This window comes from Capra hircus, chromosome 25 (genome assembly GCF_001704415.2).
Source record: "Capra hircus breed San Clemente chromosome 25, ASM170441v1, whole genome shotgun sequence".
Classification (NCBI taxonomy): domain Eukaryota; kingdom Metazoa; phylum Chordata; class Mammalia; order Artiodactyla; family Bovidae; genus Capra; species Capra hircus.
Genome location: NC_030832.1, coordinates 28144748 through 28163756, shown reverse-complemented (window position 1 = coordinate 28163756; position 19009 = coordinate 28144748).

Genomic DNA, 19009 nt, shown 5'->3' with positions numbered 1-19009 from the left:
GAATACTGGAGTGGGTTGCTATGCCCTCCTCCTGGGTATCTTCCCCACGCAAGGATCCCATCCACGTCTCTTACGTCTCCTGCATCGCAAGGCAGGTTCTTTACCAGGAGCGCCAGACGCACCTGCAAATGCTCCCAGAAGCGCAAACCTGGTGGAATGGCCACAAGGTGGCGCTGTACTCAAAGCCCCAAGTGAGCGTCCTTTCCAGTCCTCACTCGACGCCAGTCCCCAGCATCCAGGTCACCCCCTCCCCACCTCCCCACTCCCACCGTCTGGAGCGGAAACAGTTCTTCCCTGCCTTGTCCAGATTCTGACCCACGGAACTCGTGATCGCAACGGAATGATTATTGCCTCACTACGTTTGGGATGGTTTGTTATGGGGCAGTATATAGTCAGAACGGAGAAGGCAATGGCACCCCACTCCAGTACTCTTGCCTGGAAAATCCCATGGACGAAGGAGCCTGGTGGGCTGCAGTCCATGGGGTCGCGAAGAGTCGGACACGACTGAGCGACTTCACTTTGACTTTTCACTTTCATGCATTGGAGAAGGAAATGGCAACCCACTCCAGTGTTCTTGCCTAGAGAATCCCAGGGACTGGGGAGCCTGGTGGGCTGCCGTCTATGGGGTCGCAAGAGTCAGACACGACTGAAGCGACTTAGCAGCAGCAGCATATAGTCAGAACAAGCAAATATATAATGTTCGTGTCACACAGCGTCAATGTTATAAAGAAAGTAAGGGCGGGGGAAGTGCTGATGAGTAGAGTGGCAAATGAAGTGAATTCAACCAAACCTGTTAAAAAAGTGAACCAGAATGAGGGCAGAGCAAGAGCTGAGAACCATTCCCAGGAGGGCGGGTGAACCCGCTTGCCTCAGGCTCACAGCTCCTCAGGGCAGCCCCTTCCCAGTGACCTGAGCAGAGAACCACGTATCCTGGCTCCTGAGTTCAGGCCAGCTGCTGCTTTGGGAAAATCAACCAAATTTATTTACTTTTTTCTAATCCTGGGTTACTTTAGGGATCTTTGTGAGTTCTTTTCAGTTCAGTCGCTCAGTTGTGTCTGACTCTTTGCGACCCAGTGGACAACAGCACGCCAGGCTTCCCTGTCCATCACCAACTCCGGGAGCTCACTCAAACTCATGTCCATCGAGTCGGTGATGCCATCGAACCATCTCATCCTCTGTCGTCCCCTTCTCCTCCTGCCTTCAATCTTTCCCAGCATCAGGGTCATATCCAGTGAGTTAGTTCTTTGCATCAGGTGGCCAAAGTATTGGAGCTTCAGCATCAGTCCTTCCAATGAATATTCAGGACTGAATTCCTTTATGATTGATTGACTGGTTTGATCTCCTTGCAGTCCAACGGACTCTCAAGTCTTCTCCAACACTACTGTTCAAAAGCATCAATTCTTTCATGCTCAGCTTTCTTTTTGGTCCAACTCTCCCATTCATCCATGACCACAGGAAAAACCATAGCTTTGACTAAATGGACATTTGTTGGCAAAGTAATGTCTCTGCTTTTTAATATGCTGTCTAGATTGGTCATAGCTTTTCTTCCAAGGAGCAAGTGTCTTTTAATTTCATGGCTGCAGTCACCGTCTGCAGTGATTTTGGAGCCCAAGAAAATAAAGTTGGTCACTGTTTCCATTGTTTCCCCATCTATTTGCCATGCAGTGATGGGACCGGATGCGATGATCTTAGTTTTTTTGAATGTTGAATTTTAAGCCAGCTTTTTCACTCTCCTCTTTCACTTTCATCAACTGCTTTTTGATAAATAATAATAATAATAAAAAGGTGGGTGTGGGCTTTTGACCAACAACAATTTTCTTTTTCTCCTATTTCTTTTTCTTTTTTGGCCATGCCACATGCCACGTGGGTTCTTAGTTCCCCGACGAAGGATCAAACCTGTACCCTCTGCAATGGTAGTGGGTAGTCTTAACCACTGGACCACCAGCGAGGACCCCCAACTGCCATTTTCCTACCCACCTTTTATATAACTTACTTTTTACACATGGTATAAAACTCAACAGGTACAAAAGTTAAAGCAAAAGGTCTCCATCCCACTCCTGTCCCCGCCCCCACTCACCCACCCTCCCCTTGAGGCAACGCTCTGACCAGCCTTGAGAGGTGTCCTCCCAAAGCAGCCTCAGCATTTACAGTGGCACGAAAGCAAACACCGCCTGTCATTCTGCACCTGGGTTTTTTCCACTAATGTCTTGGAGTTTTCTCCATATCATTCCATAGACATCTTTCTCATTCTTTAACATTTTTTTGCTTTGGAATAATTTTAGTTTTACAGAAAAGTTGCAGACAGTAGACAGTTTCTACCTATATACCTTTCACCCAGCTTCCCCTGATATTAACGTCTAACGACTGTGGCACACTTGTCAAAACTAAGAAATTATCATTAGCAAAATACTATAATATCAATGAAGTGATATAATTTGTTCCAGTTTCCCTAGTTTTTCCACTAAGAGCCGTTTTCTGTTCTGGAACCCAACCCAGGATACTCCTAGCATCTATTTCTCATGTGTCCCCTTAACTTTTTCCAACCTGCGGCAGTTTTTCAATCTGTTCATATCCTGAGGACCTTAACACTTTTGAAGAATACTGGCTAAGTATTTTGTAGAATGTCCTTCAAATTTTCTCTTGTGTTCTTGTGATTAGAATGGGGCTATATGTTTTTGGAAAGACTACTTCAAAGTGAAATACCCTTCTTAACGCATCATATTAGGGTATTGTCAGCACAACATTAATGGCAATATAACCTTAATCAGTAGGCTGAGAGATTGTATCTGCTAGGCTTCTCCAAGTATTTTTTTTTTCTTTTTGAGCTTTATTCCTTAGAAGTGTATCACTCAGCCCAGATCACATACAAGGGGAAAGGAATTAAGCTCCATCTCCCAGCAAGGGTCAGCAAGCAAGCATTTACACACATTCTTTGGAATTCCATGTGAAAGACTTGTCCCTTTTTCCCCTTTTAATCATCATTCAGTCATTTTTTTAAAAACTGAAATATAATTGATTTACAAAATTAGTTTCAGAGGTATAACACAGTGATTCCAAAATTTCATATTATAAACTTTTATAGTATAGTATAAATTTTATAGTATAGTATACTTCTGTAGTATGGTATAAACTTTTTTTTATAGTTTATAATATAAACTTTTTATACTACATTTCATAGCATGAAATATACTTCACTTGAAGTTCTTACAAAAGGTTGTCTGTGTGCTCTGTAGCTTATTTATTTGCTATGTAGCAGTTTGTTTCATAATCCCCTAAACCTTTTCCTTCTCCCCACTGATAACCAGTAGTTTGTTCTCTGCATCTGTTCCTGATTTGTCCATATTCATTTATTTTTTTTAGATGACAAATATACGTGTTAACATAGAGAATTTGTCTTTGTCTAATAGCCCATTGTGTGTGTGTGTGTGTGTGTGTGTGTGCACTACATCTTCTTCATCCATTCACTTGTTGACAGATGCCGAGGTTGCTTCCACTTCTTGGCTGTTGTGAGTCGCGCTGCTAAGGACACTGGGGTGCATGTACCTTCCGGAATTAGTGTCGTCTTTTCTTCAGATAAATACCCAGTGGTGGAATTGCTGGATCATATGGTAGTTCTGCTTTTAGCTTTTTGAGGGACCTCCATAGTGCTTTCAACAGTGGTTGGACCAATTTACATTTCCACCAGCAGTGTACCCGAGTTCCCTTTTCTCACATCCTCACCAGCATTTGTTTGTGATCCTTTTTGATGGTAACTCTTCCGATGGGTGTGAGGTAATATCTCATTGTGGGTTTGATTAGCATTTTTCTGGTGATTAGTGATGCTGAGCATCTTTTCATGTGTCTGTTGGCCCTCTGTATGTCTTTGGGAAAATGTCTATTCAGGTCTTCTCATTTTAAAAATCAGGTTTGATATTGAATTATATGAAGTGTTTATATATATTAGATGTTAACCCTTATCGTCATATCACTTCCAAGTATTTTCTTCCATTTAGCAGGCTGTCTTTTTGTTTTGTTGATAGATTCCTTTGCTGTGCAAAAGCTTTAAAGTTTAATTAGCTCCCACTTGTTTATTTTTGCTTTTTTTCCTTTTCCTTGGGAGACAAATCCAGAAAACTACTGCTCTGATTTATGTCAAAGAGTGTTCTGCCTATGTTTTCTTCTAGGAGTATTATGGTTTCCAGTCTTAACACATTATTGCCTGGTGATGTATTAAAACATCTTTTGTCAGCCAAACGTTATTGACCAGAGACGATTTAGTATTCACCTACATAAATATCGCTGGCCACAGGTGTTAGTTTCTGCGAAAATTCCCTGGTCAATAATGTGTTAAATTTAGGACTTTAATCCATTTTAAGTTTATTTTTGTATATGGTGTGAGAAAATTAGAACATTTTCTAATTTCATTGATTTATATGAACCTATCCTGTTTGCCCAGCATCACTTATTGAAGAGACTGCCTTTTCCCCACTGTATGTTTTTGCCTCCTTTGCCATAGATCGATTGGCTATAAGTGTGTGAGTTATTGCTGGACTCTGTATCCTGTTCCACTGATCTATATGTCTGTTTTTGGGCCAATACCATACTGGGTTTTGTGTTTTTTAATATTTATTTATGGCTGTGGCAGGTCTTAGTTGCAGCAGGCAGGGTCTTGTGTTGGAGCACACAAGCTTCTCAAGTGGTGGCTCACAGGCTCCAGAGGGCGTGGGTGCTGTAGTTGCTGCACACAGGCTTAGTTGCCCCTCGCATGTGGGATCTTAGTTCCCGCACCAGAGGTTCTTATTTCTTGTTGCAGCCTTTTCTTTTCCACTTAGGAAAGACCCTGTAACATGGTTTTTAGGGTGGGTTTAGTATTGATTAGCTTTCAGTTCTTACTTGTCTGACAAGTTCTTTATATGTCCTTCCATTCTAGATGGCTTCCCTCCTAGCTCCAGTAGGAGCTGTCTGCCGGTTCGATTCCTAGGTTGGGAAGCTCCCCTGGAGAAGGGAAAGGTTACCCACTCCAGTGTTCTTGGGCTTCCCTGGTGGCTCAGCTGGTAAAGAATCCACCTCCAATGCGGGAGACCTGGATTTGATCCCTGGGTTGGGAAGATCCCCTGGAGAATGGAATGGCTACCCACTCCAGCATTCTGGCCTGGAGAATTCTAGGGACTGTATAGTCCATGTGGTCACAAAGAGTCGGACACGACTGAGTGACTGTCACTTTTCACTTTAAACAAAAGTGACTCTTTTTCTCTCGATCCCCTTAGAATTTTCTTTCTAGCTTCTGCCATCTTAATTATGATATGTGTTGGCATGGGTCTCTTCGGATTCATCTTTTCTGGGGCCCTCTGCACTTCCGGTACCTGAATATCTGCTTCCTTCTTCAGATTCAGGGTGTTTTCACCCGTAATTCCACCAAATACATTTTTGACCCTTTGCTCTCTCTTCTTCTTTTGGGACCTCTATTACATAAATGTTGGTACAATCGATGTTGTCCCAGAGGTCCCTTAAACTGTTCTCATTTCTCACATTTCTTTTGCTTTTTTCTGATTGGATGATTTCCATGATTCTATCTTCCGCATCACTTATGCATTCTTCTGTATCACGTAGTCTGCTGTTAACTCCTTTGGTTTTTTGTTATTGTGATCTTCAGATTTGACTGGATTTTCTTTTTATATTTTGTAACTCCTTATTAAAATTATCACTGTGTTCATCTATTCTTTTCCCTATATCAGTAAGCAGTCCTATTACTAAATCTTTGAACTTTTTTTCTTGTAAATTACTTATCTGTTTCATTAGTTGTTTTTCTTGTTCTTGCTTTTGAAACAAATTCCTCTGTCCTCTCACTTTGATTAAATGTCTCTGTCTCCTTGGAATTAGGTGAAACAGTTACCTGTCCTGGTCTTGTGTGAGAGCAACCCTGTGCAGTCTGTATGTACCCAGCGGCTTTTCTGGGAGAGCTGGGTCTGTCATGCGTGCACGTGTGCTAGCTCGCTCAGTCGTGTCTGACTCTTTGTAACTCTATGGACTGTAGCCTGCCAGGCTTCTCTGTCCATGAGATTCTCCAGGCAAGAATACTGAGTGGGTTGCCTTGCCCCCCTCCATGGGGTCTTCCCAACTCAGGGGTGGAACGCGTCTCCTGTCTCCCGCATTGGCAGGTTAGCTCTCCCACTAGCGCCACCTAGTGGAAGCACGGGCACAAGTCACCACCCCAGGGTGTGCAGGCAGTTAGCGCCTTGATAGGAAGTGAGGCTAGAAACCGAGAGCCTAGGGCTGGAGCCTGGTGTGAGCTGGGGCATCTCTTCTATCAGTGACCAGCACATCCCTTTTGGGTGTGGGGTCAGTCCCCACGCTGCTAGAGCAGAAGTCCTGAGGATCAAGTCCACGCTGTCTCTGTTCCCTCTGTGTGTGCGTTCCCTGCTCCCAGCATTGGCACCTTTGTCCTAAAGGGAGCAGTGCTAGGCAAGAGGGGCTGGAGTGGGCGCTCTGCGTGGGTTGGGGCACGGGCTGGGGCAGCCCCTGCACCAGTCAGAGTTCCTGTTCACTCCCCATCTCCTGCCTCCAGAAGCACCAAAAATGCCTTCCCTCATCTGTCCACGTGCTGCATTGGGTCTGAACTGGCCGTGCAGCCCCCTCAGCTGGGGCAGCCTTTGCCCTAGTGTGGAGCTGTGCCACTGGGCAAGAGAGGCCGGGGCAGACTCTCAGCTTGGGCTGGGGCACAACTGAGACCTTTGAGAGAAACTGGCCAGGGTCCCAAACAGCTTTAATCTGTTTCTTCCGCCTTGGTTTTTGGAAATCAGCAGGTGTGTGCACCCTTCAGGAACAGTCTAAGTTTCTTACTGCCCTGCTCTCTGCCCCACTGGTTCCCAAACTAGGTAAGGAGACTCATTCTCCCAGGGCCAGGCCCCCAAGCCTGCCCAGTGTCTCCAGGGGCCATCTCTAAGACCATGTAATCGCCCTCCTCTTCTGTGTCCACTCCCAGGGGTGCAGATCACCCCTGATCACTTTTCTTTCCTTCCTGCCTGATCCTGTGTGAATCTTTCTTACAGCCTCGGTGGTAGGTGTCCTTTGCCGCTCTCCACCTCACCTGCATTTTTGATGTGCTCAAGGGGGTGTGTGAGCTTGTGTCGTCCTGTTCCGCCATCTTGATCTCCTCCAACTTCATTTTTTAAGGGTAGTCTTTCTGCGTGTAGAATTCTTGGGTGGCAGTTTTTCCTTCTAACTCTTTAGACATGCCACTCCAGAGCTTCCCTGGTGGCTCAGTGATAAAGAATCTCCTGCCAATACAGGAGATGCAGGTTCCATCCTTGGGTCAGGAAGAGCCCCAGGAGAAGAAAACGGCTGCCCACTCCAGTGTTCTTGCCTGGGAAATCCCATGGACAGAGGCGCCCAGGGGGCTACAGTCCATGGCGTCACAGAGAGTCGGTCGCAACAGCGACTAAACAGCGACAATATGCCACTCCACTGTCTTCCGTTGCTTCTGAGAAGCCAGTTGTTAATTGCACTGTTTCCTTGAGTGATTTTCCTCTTGCTTCTTTTTGACCTTTCCTTGTTCTTTCATGGGCTTCCCTGGTGGCTCAGACAGTAAAGCGTCTGCCTGCAATGCAGGAGACCCGGGTTGGATCCCTGGGTCGGGAAGATCGCCTGGAGGAGAAAATGAGTACTCCAGTATTTTGCCTGGAAAAATCCATGGACTGAGGAGCCAGGTAGGCTACAGTCCGTGGGGTCACAAAGAGTCGGACACGACTGAGTGACTTCACTTTCACTTACTTTCTTTGTTCTTTCATGGTATATTTAGGGAGGGAGCTGTTTGTGTTGATTTAACTTGGGATTCATTGATATTCTTGGATCTGCAGACTTAGTGATCGTTATCAAATCCGAAAGTTTGAGGGCTATTAGGGCTATTATTTCTTCAAATGTTTTTTCTGTCCCTTTTTTTAACCTCCTTTTTTTCTGTGACTACCATTTCCTATGTTGGTATGCTTGACGTTGCCCATGGGTCCTGAGGCTCTGTTCATTGTTGCTCAATCTTTTTTTCTGTCTAGCATTCAGGCTTGGGTGATTTTCACGATCTGTGTTCACGTTCATTGATTCTTCTACCATCTCACATCTATTGCTAAGATCATCTAGGGGGACTTCCCTGGTGGTGCAGCGGTAAAGGCCTGTACTCGCACTACACGGGGCTCAGGGTTGATTCCTGGCTGGGGCGCTAAGATCCTGCATACTGCGCAGCCTGGCCAAAAAAAGAAAAGGATCCCTCCCTGTTCTTTTATGGCCGTACCTACACCCCGCTTCCAACTCCTGAAAACTGTGAAGAAATGTTGTCCAATTCTATAACTGTCCTTTCAAGAAAGTGGTATAAGAGAAATCATATAGTATGTGAACATTTAAGACTGGCTTCTTTTACTTAGCACGATGCCTTTGAGATCTATCCCAGCTGTTGCATGTATCAAGAGTTCATTCCTAGGTGTCCCTGCTGGCCCAGTGGTTGAGAATATGCCTGTCAAAGCAGAGGACACAGGTTCAATCCCTTGTCCAGGAAGATACATGCTGTGGGGCAGCTAAGCCCAAGCGCCACAACTACTGAAGCCCACGTACCGTAGAACCTGTGCTCGGCAGCAAGAGAAGCCGCTGTAATAAGAAGCCTGCACACCGCAGCTAGAGAGTAGCCCCCGCTCACCACAACCAGAGAAAGCCCGCACACAGCAACAAAGACCCACCAAGCCAAAAATAAAGTAAGCAAATAAAATTTAAAAGGAAGAATCCATTCTTTTGGGGGACTTTCCTATACTGTTGGTGGGAATGTAAATTGGTGTAGCCACTATGGAAAACAGTATGAAAGCTCCTTAAGAAAATTAAAAATAGTTGCCATATGATCCAGCAATCCTATTGCTCACATACATCTGGCCAAAACTCTTAATTTGAAAAGATATGTGCACCCCGGTGTTCACAGCCGCACTACTGACAACAGCTAAGACATGGAAGCAACCTAAATGTCCATGGACAGATGAATGGACAAAGAGCATGTGGCATATATAATAATAATACATATTATATAGAGAGACAGATATATACTGGAATACTACTCAGCCACAGAAAGAAATAATGCTATTTGCAACAACATGGACGGACCTAGAGATAATCGTACTAAGTGACGTAATTCAGACAGAAAGACAAGCACCATACAAGCTCACTCACCTGTGGCATAGAAAATGTGATACAAAGGAACTTATTTATAAAACAGAAACAGATCACAGACATAGAGGACACACTTACGGTTACCGAAGGGGAAATGGGCAGTGAAAGCGTTCGTTAGTTGCTCTGTCGTGGCCGGTTCTTTGCAACCCCACGGACTATAGCCTGCCAGGCTCCTCTGTGCCTGGAATTCTCCAAGCAATAATACTGGAATGGGTAGCCATCCTTCTCTAGGGCATTTTCCTGACCCAGGGATGGAACCTGGGTCTTCTGCATCGCATGGAGATTCTTTACCATCTGAGCCATCAGGGAAGCGCGAAAGAGGCGTGAGGAGAGATAAATTAGGAGTTTGAGGATTAGCAGGTACAAACTACTATACATACAAACTACTACACAAGGTCTTACTGTACATCATGGGGAACTATATTCAATATCCTATAATGAACAATAATGGAAAAGAATATATATCATATTCTATTATATATATATATAAATTGAATCACTTTGCTATATACCAGAAACTAACACAACATTATAAGTAACTATACTTCAAGAAAAGATATAATTAAAAATGAGTTTATTTCTGGGACTTCCCTTGTGGCCCAGTGGAAGGGGGTGTAGGTTTGATCCCTGTTTGGGGAACTAAGATCCCACATGCTGTGTAGCCTGGCCAAGAAAAAAGAAAGTATTCCTTTTTATTACTGAAGAGTGTTTCATGGTATGAGTGTACTACCGTGCTGTAGATTAAATTTTTATGTTGCTGTATGGAGAAACTTAACCCAATATAACAGTATTTAGAGGTGGGACCTTTGGGAAATGATTTGATCATGAAGGCAGAACACTAAAGAATGGGATTAACACCCTTATAAAAGAAACTCCAGGCTTTCCTGGTGGCTCAGCAGAAAAGAATCTGCCTGCCAATGCAGGAGACGTGTTCGATTCCTGGATTGGGAAGATCCCCTGGAGAAGGAACTGGCAACCCACTCCAGTACTCTTGCCTGGGAAATCCCATGGACAGAGGACCCTTGTGGGCTACAGTCCATGGGATCGCAGAGTTGGACATGACTTAGTGACTTAACCACAAATGAAATTCCAGAATAGGAAGCAGGCTCTCATCAGACATCAGGTCTGCTGGAGCCTGGATCTTGGACTTTCCACCCTCGAAATGTGAGAAATAAGTTTCTGTTGTTTATAAGCCTGCCTGCCTATGGTAACTTGTTATAGCATCCCAAACTGACTAATACACACAATTTGTTGAACCATCCATTCACCCGCTAAAGAACATGTCAGATCATTTCTGGGTTTTGATTATTACAAATAAAGCTGCTATGCACATTCATGCACGGGTTTTTTTCTTCTTGTTCTAAGATTGACCTGTTTATGTTTTGTTTTATCTCTGGCTGTGCTGGGTCTTCATGGCTTTCTCCAGTTGCAATGAGGAGGGGCTGCTCTCTAGCTGCAGTGTGAGGGCTTCTCATTGCAGTGGCTTCCCTGTGGCTCCCAGGCTCTAGAGCACAGGCTTGATAGTTGTGGCGTACGGGGCTTAGTTGCTCCGCGGCATGCGGTGTCTTTTAGGACCAGGGATCGAACCTGTGTCCCCTGCATTGGCAGGCTGATTCTTCACCACTAAGCCACCGGGCAAGCCCATGCACAGGTTTTTATGTGAACATACATCTTGATTTCTCTGAGATTTCTGGTTGTATGGTAATTGCACATTTAGTTTTATAAGAAATTCCACACTTTTTTCCAGAGTATGCATGACATTTTACTCAGCAGTGTATAGTAACTCATTTTCTCTGTGTCCTTACTAGCATTTGATATTGTCACTATTTTTTTTGTAATTTTAGTGATTCTGGTAGGTGTGCAGTGACATCTCATTGTGGTTTATTTATTTACTTGGTTCCATCAGGTCTTAGTCGCAGTGTGGGTTCTCTAGTTATGGCCCATGGGCTTAGGTGCCCTGCGCCCTGTGGGATCTTCCCAGACCAGGGATCGAACCCATGTCCTCTGCATCGAAAGGCAGATTCTTTACCACTGGACTACCACGGACATCCCTCAGGGTGGTTTTAATTTGCATTTCCTTAATGGCTAAAGATGTTCAACGCCTTTCAGCGTGCTTCTGTGAAATCTGTAAATCTTCAGTGAAATGTCTGTTTCTGTTTTCTGCTCATTTTTTAATTGAATTGCTGGGTGGTTTGGGGTTTTGTTTTGCCTTTACTGTTGACTTTTGGGAATTCTTTATATACTCTAGAAAGTAGTCCTTTGTTGGATATGTGATTTCCAAATATTTTCTCCAACTCTGTAGCTTCCCTTTTCTTCCTCTTGACTGTCTTCCACAGAGCAGCAAGAGTTTTACATTAAAAAAAAAATAAATTTATCTGACTGCATGGGGCCTCAGTCGCAGCACGCAGAATCTTTGAGCTTCTTTTTCGACATGTGGGATCTAGTTTCCTGACCAGGAATGCGCCCTGGGCCCCCTGCATTGAGCCACTGAACCACCAGGGCCATAAAGAAGGGTGAGCACAGAAGAACTGACGTTTTGCATTTTGTTGTCATTGTTCAGTCGCTAAGTTGTGTCCGACTCTTTGCAATGCCATGGACTGCAGCACGCCAGGTTTCCCTGTCCTTCACTATCTTATGGAGTTCACGGAAACTCATGTCCGCTGAATTGGTGATGCTATCGCACCATCTTATCCTCTGCCGCCCCCTTCTCTTTTTGCCTTCAATCTTTCCCAGCATCAAGGTCTTTTCCAATGAGTTGGTTCTTTGCATCAGGTGGCCAAAGTATTGGAGCTTCAGCGTCAGTCCTTCCAATGAATATTCAGGACTGATTTCCTTTAGGATTGACTGGTTGGATCTCCTTGCAGTCCAAGGGAGTCAAGAGTCTTCTCCAACACCAAAGTTCAAAAGCATCAATTCTTCGGTGCTCAGCTTTCTTTATAGTCCAACTCTCACATCCATACATGACTACTGGAAAAACCATAGCTTTGACTAGATGGACCTTTGTCAGCAAAGTGATAGCTCTGCTTTTTATTTTTATTTAATTTTTATTTTTACTTTATTTTACTTTACAATACTGTATTGGTTTTGCCATACATTGACGTGAATCCACCACGGGTGTACATGTGATCCCAAACATGAACCCCCCCTCCCACCTCCCTCTCTGCTTTTTAATATTCTGTTTAGGTTTTTCGTCCAAAGAAAAAGCATCTTTTAATTTCATGGCTGCAGTCACCGTCCACAGTGATTTTGGAGCCCAAGAAAATAAAGTCTGTTACTGTTTCCATTTTTTCCCCATCTATTTGCCGTGCAGTGATGGGACTGAATGCCATGATCTTAGTTTTTCTGAATGTTGAATTTTTTAAACCAGCATTTTCACTCTCCTCTTTCAATTTCATCAGGAGGCTTTTTAGTTCCTCTTAGCTTTCTGCCATTAGAGTGGTATTATCTGCATATCTGAGGTTATTAATATTTCTCCTTGTAACCTTGATTCCAGCTTGAGCTTCATTCAGCCCAGCATTTCACATGATGTATTCTGTATATAAGTTAAATAAGCAAGGTGACAATATATAGCCTTGATGTACTCCTTTCCCAATTTTGAACCAGCTATTGTTCCATGTCCGGTTCTGTTGCTTCTCGACCTTCAAACAGGTTTCTCAGGAGGCAGGTTAGGTGGTCAGGTATTCCCATCTCTTTAAGAATTTTCCAGTTTGTTGTGATCCACACAAAGGCTTTAGCATAATCAGTAAAGTGGAAGTAGTTGTTTTGTCTGAAATTCACTTGATGATCCAATGGATGTTGGCAATTTGATCTCTGGTTCCTCTGCCTTTTCTAAATTCAGCTAGTACATCTGGAAGTTCTCGGTTTACATATTGTTGTAGCCTAACTTGATGGATTTTGAGCATTACCTTGCTAGAATGCGAAGCAATGAATGGTAGCTTGAGCATTCTTTGGCATTGCCCTTCTTTGAGATTGGAATGAAAACTGACCTTTTCCAGTCCTGTGGCCACTGCTGAGTTTTCCAAATTTGCTGGCATATTTGAGTGCAGCACTTTCATAGCATCATCTTTTAGGATTTTAAACAGCTCAGCTGGAATTCCATCACCTCCACTAGCTTTGCTTGTAGTGATGCTTCCTAAGGCCCACTCAACTTCACCCTCCAGGATGTCTGGCTGTAGGTGAGTGAACACACCATTGTGGTTATCCGGGTCATTAAGGCCTTTCTTGTGTAGTTCTCCTGTGTATTCTTGCCACCTCTTCTTAAAATCTCTTCTGCTTCTGTTAGGTATTTGCCATTTCTGTCCTTTGTTGTGCCCATCTGTACAGGAAACACTCCCTCGATCTAATTTTCTTGCAGAGAGCTCTGGTCTGTCATTCTGCTGTTCTCTATGTCTTTGCTACTCATTAGAGAAGCCTTTCTTATCTCTTCTTGCTTTTCTTTGGAACTCTGCAGTTGGCTGTATCTTTCCCTTTCTCCTTTGCCTTTCACTTCTCTTAGCTGTTTGTAAGGCCTCCACAGACAACCACTTTGCCTTCTTGCATTTGTTTTTCTTGGGGATGATTTTGTTCAGCACCTCCTGTACAGTGTTAGAAACCTCCATCCATAGTTTTCCAGGCACTCTGTCTACCAGATCTAATCCTTTGATCTATTTGTCACTTCCACTGTAAAATCATAAGGGGTTTGATTTAGGTCATACCTGAAAGGCCTAGTGGTTTTCCTTACTTTCTTCAACTTAAGTCTTCATTTTGCAATAAGGAGCTGATGATCTGAGTCAGGTCTTGCTTTTGCTGACTGTATAGAGCTTCTCTATTTTTGGTTGCAACGAGTATAATCAACCTTATTTCCGTATTGACCATCTGGTGATGTCCATGTGTAGAGTCATCTCTTGTGTTGTTGGAAGGTGTTTGCTATGACCAGTGTGTTCTCTGTTAGCCTTTGCCCTGCTTCATTTTGAACTCCAAGGCCAAAGTTAGCTGTTACTCCAGATATCTCCTGAGTTCCTACTTTTGTATTCCAGTCCTATGACGAATCAGACATCTTTTTCTTTGGTGTTAGTTCTAGAAGGTCCTTTAGGTCATCATAGAACCATTCAACTTCAGCTTCTTCAGCATTAGTGGTTGGGGCACAGGCTTGGATTACTGTGATATTGAATGGTTTGCTTTGGAAACGAACCAAAATCGTTCTGTTGTTTTTGAGACTGCACACGAGAACTGCATTTCAGACTCTTTTGTTGACTATGAGGGCTACTCCATTTCTTCTAAGGGATTCTTGCCCACAGCAGGAGATATAATGGTCATCTGAATTAAATTCGCCCATTCCTATCCATTTTAGTTCACTGATTCCTAAAATGACAGTGTTCAGTCTTGCCATCTCTTGTTTGACCACATCCAGTTTGCCTTGATTCATGGACCTAACATTCCAGGTTCCTATGCAATATTGTTCTTTACAGCATCGGACCTTGCCACATCCACACCCGGGCGTTGTTCCCACTTTGGCTCCGCCTCTTCATTCTTTCTGGAGCTATTTCTCCACTCCTCTCCAGTGGCAGTAGCTACATTTTGATGAGGTCTAATTTGTCAGTTTTTCCTTTTATGGATTGTGCTTCTGATGTCATATCTACAGTTCCTTTACCTAGCTCTGGACATTAAAGATTCTCTATTTTTTTCTAAAGTTTTATATTTTACATGATAGATTTTGAGTTAATTTTTACATAACTTATGGGGATTTTAGGGGCTTCCCAGGTGGTACTAGTGATAAAGAATCCGCCTGCCAATGCAGGAGATGTAAGAGGTGCCGTTAGATCCCTGAGTCGGAAAGAACCCCCCAAGTTGGAAATAAATGGCAACCTGCTGCAGTATTCTTGCCTGGGGAATCCTATGGACAGAGGAGCCTGATGGGCTACAGTCCATGGGGTCGCAAGGAGTTGGTCATGACTCAGCAACTGAAGACACAGACACACACACAAATGGTACCATATATTTTATTTTGGTTTTCATTTTTTGTTGAAAACTGGACATTTTAGCTAATATATTGTAGTAACTGTGGATTCTGATTCCCCGCCCCCCTCAACCCCAAGGCTGATGTTATTGTTTCACTGTTAGTAAATAGCCTATACTCAATTTGTAGAAACTATCTTCTCCATGGTATGTAACCCATGATGTCTCTGCTCAGTTTAACTTATATTTTGTTTTTTTGTAAAATAAAACCTCCGAAGAGATTGCCCTTAGGTCTACATAGCATAGAAGTCAGGCAATGCCCGGTTAGAGGTTCTGCTCAAACATCTTGACCTTTGCCTATAGTGCTGGGGGCAAGTGGGGAAGTCTATTCAAAATTCAGTGTGTTTTCAAGTCTATCCCAACTTCTGATACTTTCCAGTACAGACCTCGGGTCTCCCCTGTGTGTGTGCATGTGGCCTCCTGTTCTACCAGGGATGTGTGGAACCTCTGGTTTTTTCCAGGAGTTCCTTGGTAAATTTCTCTAGAGGCTGCCACCCACCCCAAGCTTTCTCCTTTCTTGTTCTATCAAGTTTGCTATTTTACAAACAATGCCACTGAACAAGAGTTTTTCACCTTTCCCTCCAGAGCAAGCCCAACAATGAAGCTGCTAGCTTTTAGACACCTTCACCCTGGTAGCACTCTAAGGTAGGAATGAGGGAGAAAATGGAAGCAGCTCCAGGAAAAATACTTAGTGTTCTTTCTGGAAGTGCAGCCATCTTTCCATAAACAGTTGCATCTCAGCTTTTTGTTTGTTTGTTTTTTTTTTTTACCTGCCTTGGGTCAACTTTCAGAGCCCTGAAGTGGTTGTCTTGACAATTTCATCCTATTTTACAGTTGCCCAACACTTTGCCAGAAATACTCAGACACCCTGAAACCTCTCTCACCCGTGGACACAGCTGAGGATGTACTGGGGACCCAGATTCCAACCTCCTAGCTTCAGCCCCAGTGGATGAACCTGGCTTCTTAAGGTAGACCTCCTTCCGCTGGTGAGGGAAGACTCAGAAGCTTTCGGGTCGAACTCGCAGGACCAGAACTCAGTACGTAACTATAATTAGCAGCCTCCGACATCACCCCCCCCTGCAATCCAAGGCACCTGCTTTTATCAGTGGACACTCACGATTGCAGATGAGTCCTAGCCTCTCCCTCCTCCATCAGAGCTCATGAGGAATGTCAACTTTCACATAGTTCAATGGACCTGATCACTAGTCAAGTTGCTCCATTAACCTTTAACTTTTCCAGGGATCAAAGTAGGGAGGGGTGAATAGGACAGTAGGTGGGGCTTGCGGGCTCAGCTCTGGTCTTGTTTCTCCCAACTCACCCCCAAGTGCTGGTCTCCATGCCTCCACCACATTCCCTGCACGGTAGGATCTAAGTAAGAGGGCTGACTCCAGGCCTCCACAACTATAACATTTATCATCTATCTCTGCTGCTGACCAATTTAAGTCACTCAGTCGTGTCTGACTCTTTGTGACTCAATGGACTGTAGCCAGACAGGCTCCTCTGTCCATGGAATTCACCAGGCAAGAATACTGGGTATTCTTGGGTAGCCATTCCCTTCTCCAGGGAATATTCCTGACCCACGGATTGAACCTGGGTCTCCCGCACTGCAGGCAGATGCTATAGGCTCCACATATTTTGAGTCACTGAATCTTCACAACGCTAGGAAGTAAATGCTATTCCTCCTCATTTTTACAGGTGAAAAAAATGAAGGCAGAGAGTGTAAGTTAAATTTGCCCAAGGTTTTCCAAGAGAAAAGTTGGCAGTGCCAGAATTTGAACCCAGACAATCCAATTCCTGATCCTAAACCCAGACTCCTAAACACGAGGTTCTATTGCCTCCCCACATGCTACTATCTGTTCACAATCTGGTCACTGCTATTGCTGGCACTAGAACAGGGCTTTTAAAATAGCAGGCTGCCTTCCTTGAAGTTGGCCATGCAGTCGATTTAGTGGTTAAGCCGTTTTTCAATTAGATAGAAGAAACTAAAAATGTTAAATAGCAGTGCACGTCCTATGTGATAAGCATGGTTTTCATTTCATGAAATGTGTTATATACACTCGCTTTGCGCATCAGTTCTCATCAGATGATAGGAACCCGCTGCAAGGGCAGTACCGCTGTTGACGAAGACTAGAGCTTGGGGGAGATCTCTTTGCTTTGCTAGTTCTCACCTACCAAACCAGAGGTGACCCACCAGCCTCGCTCTTAGATACCACCCCCCCCCAACACACACTTCATTATAATGTTTACATTATACACTGTTCCACTGTTAATCTGCTCAGTCCTCACTATATTCAAGTGGCCACTGTTATCCTTACTTTACAGATGGGAAATGGACATGGAGAGGTTAAACCACTCAGCCTAAGTGACACGGCCTGTTGTCCATTGGGGCTGGGGCTTAGACCTGCCACACTGGCTCTGAGAACACCCTGCAGAGACCAGATGGCAGTAAGACATCGCCCTGCATAGACTGCGGGGCCGCCCCGGCAGCAGCCTGGAGGCTTGTCCTCTGGTGGGAAGACAGATCCCTGTGGGACTCCATTCTCCACCCATCGTAAGCCAGGGTCCTGGGAGCACAGTCTCTGCCCTCTGCCTGGAATGCCCCAGGCCAGCACTCCCTGCTCTCTGTGTGACTTCAAAGCGTACTTCTTTTCAAGATGCCTCCTGTGATCACCGCAGCTGAGGCATCACAGCCCTCCTCCTCTGTCCCAAGAACCTTTATCTCATCACTGGCTGCCATTAGATCAGAAATATACTTCTGTGTTTATGCAATGTCTCCCCCACCAGAAGAGAGCACCCAGAGGGCAAGCATGTCTGTGGGCTGCTGCGCCTCTAGTTCCTAGATGGACGACGGCACTTAAGAACCCCAGAAAAATGTGTTCTTGGGTGAGCAGGGTCTGGAGTAAAGAGGGTAACATGGAAAGCAAGACCTAATCTCCTCACCCCCTGGATAAGACACTGTCAACTTGACGTCTGTTCTTGCAATGGTCAGACCGCTGTTGTTCATCCACCAGCAACACCTAGCTGGTGTAAGGAGCTTGGGGCCTTCAGAGGGAAAACCAGATGGGCAAAGGTTTGTTCAAGACAGGAAGTAAGTTCACAAGCTGGACTGGACTCCGCAATGCACCTTGGGTCTGTGCATTCACTCTGCTTCTCCCGAAATCTGCAGAGATGGTCCTGAGTGTCTGAGACTCACAAGGACAAGGAGAGGCTTATAAAGCACTATCTCTAATGGACTTGTGGACTGGGTCTATGTCAGATTTTACAGATGATGAGAGAGGGAAGACGCAAGCCCTTATTCTCCAAGGGCTTCTGCACTGTGATGGAGAGGAGCCACCACAAAGCACAACGAGCTGTGCTCCGCTCGCTAGAGAGAGGGCCAGGCGAAGGTGGCAGACACAAGCGCTCCCAACCACGCACCGGAGGCTGACCCCTCCCTGCCTGCCACCTGCAGGGACTGAGGAAGGGCAGACCCACAGAGCCACAGTCTACTGGGAAAGGGGAAGAATTCACATCGGTGAGCACACTGCCCTTCACAGCTATAGGTAACTGCGGAGGATGCCTTTCCTGACAAAGCAGGGCTGGCCTGTGTGGTAGCTCTGTACCAGGGAGTCAGGACCAGCTCTGGTAACTCGGGATGAGAGCACACGGAGAGCGCGTGGGACTGAGACGGGTGTCTGTAAACCCCATCCCCATTCAAACACTCCTACTGCTCTCTATCTCTGCCTCCTTCCGGGCAGGAGTTGGGCAGGTCTGCGAGCACTTGTGGGTCCAGCACACTAAGGTTCTGTACTCTGGGGAAGACCTGGGGGCTTGGTGGAGCCCGCTTGGTAGCTAACAG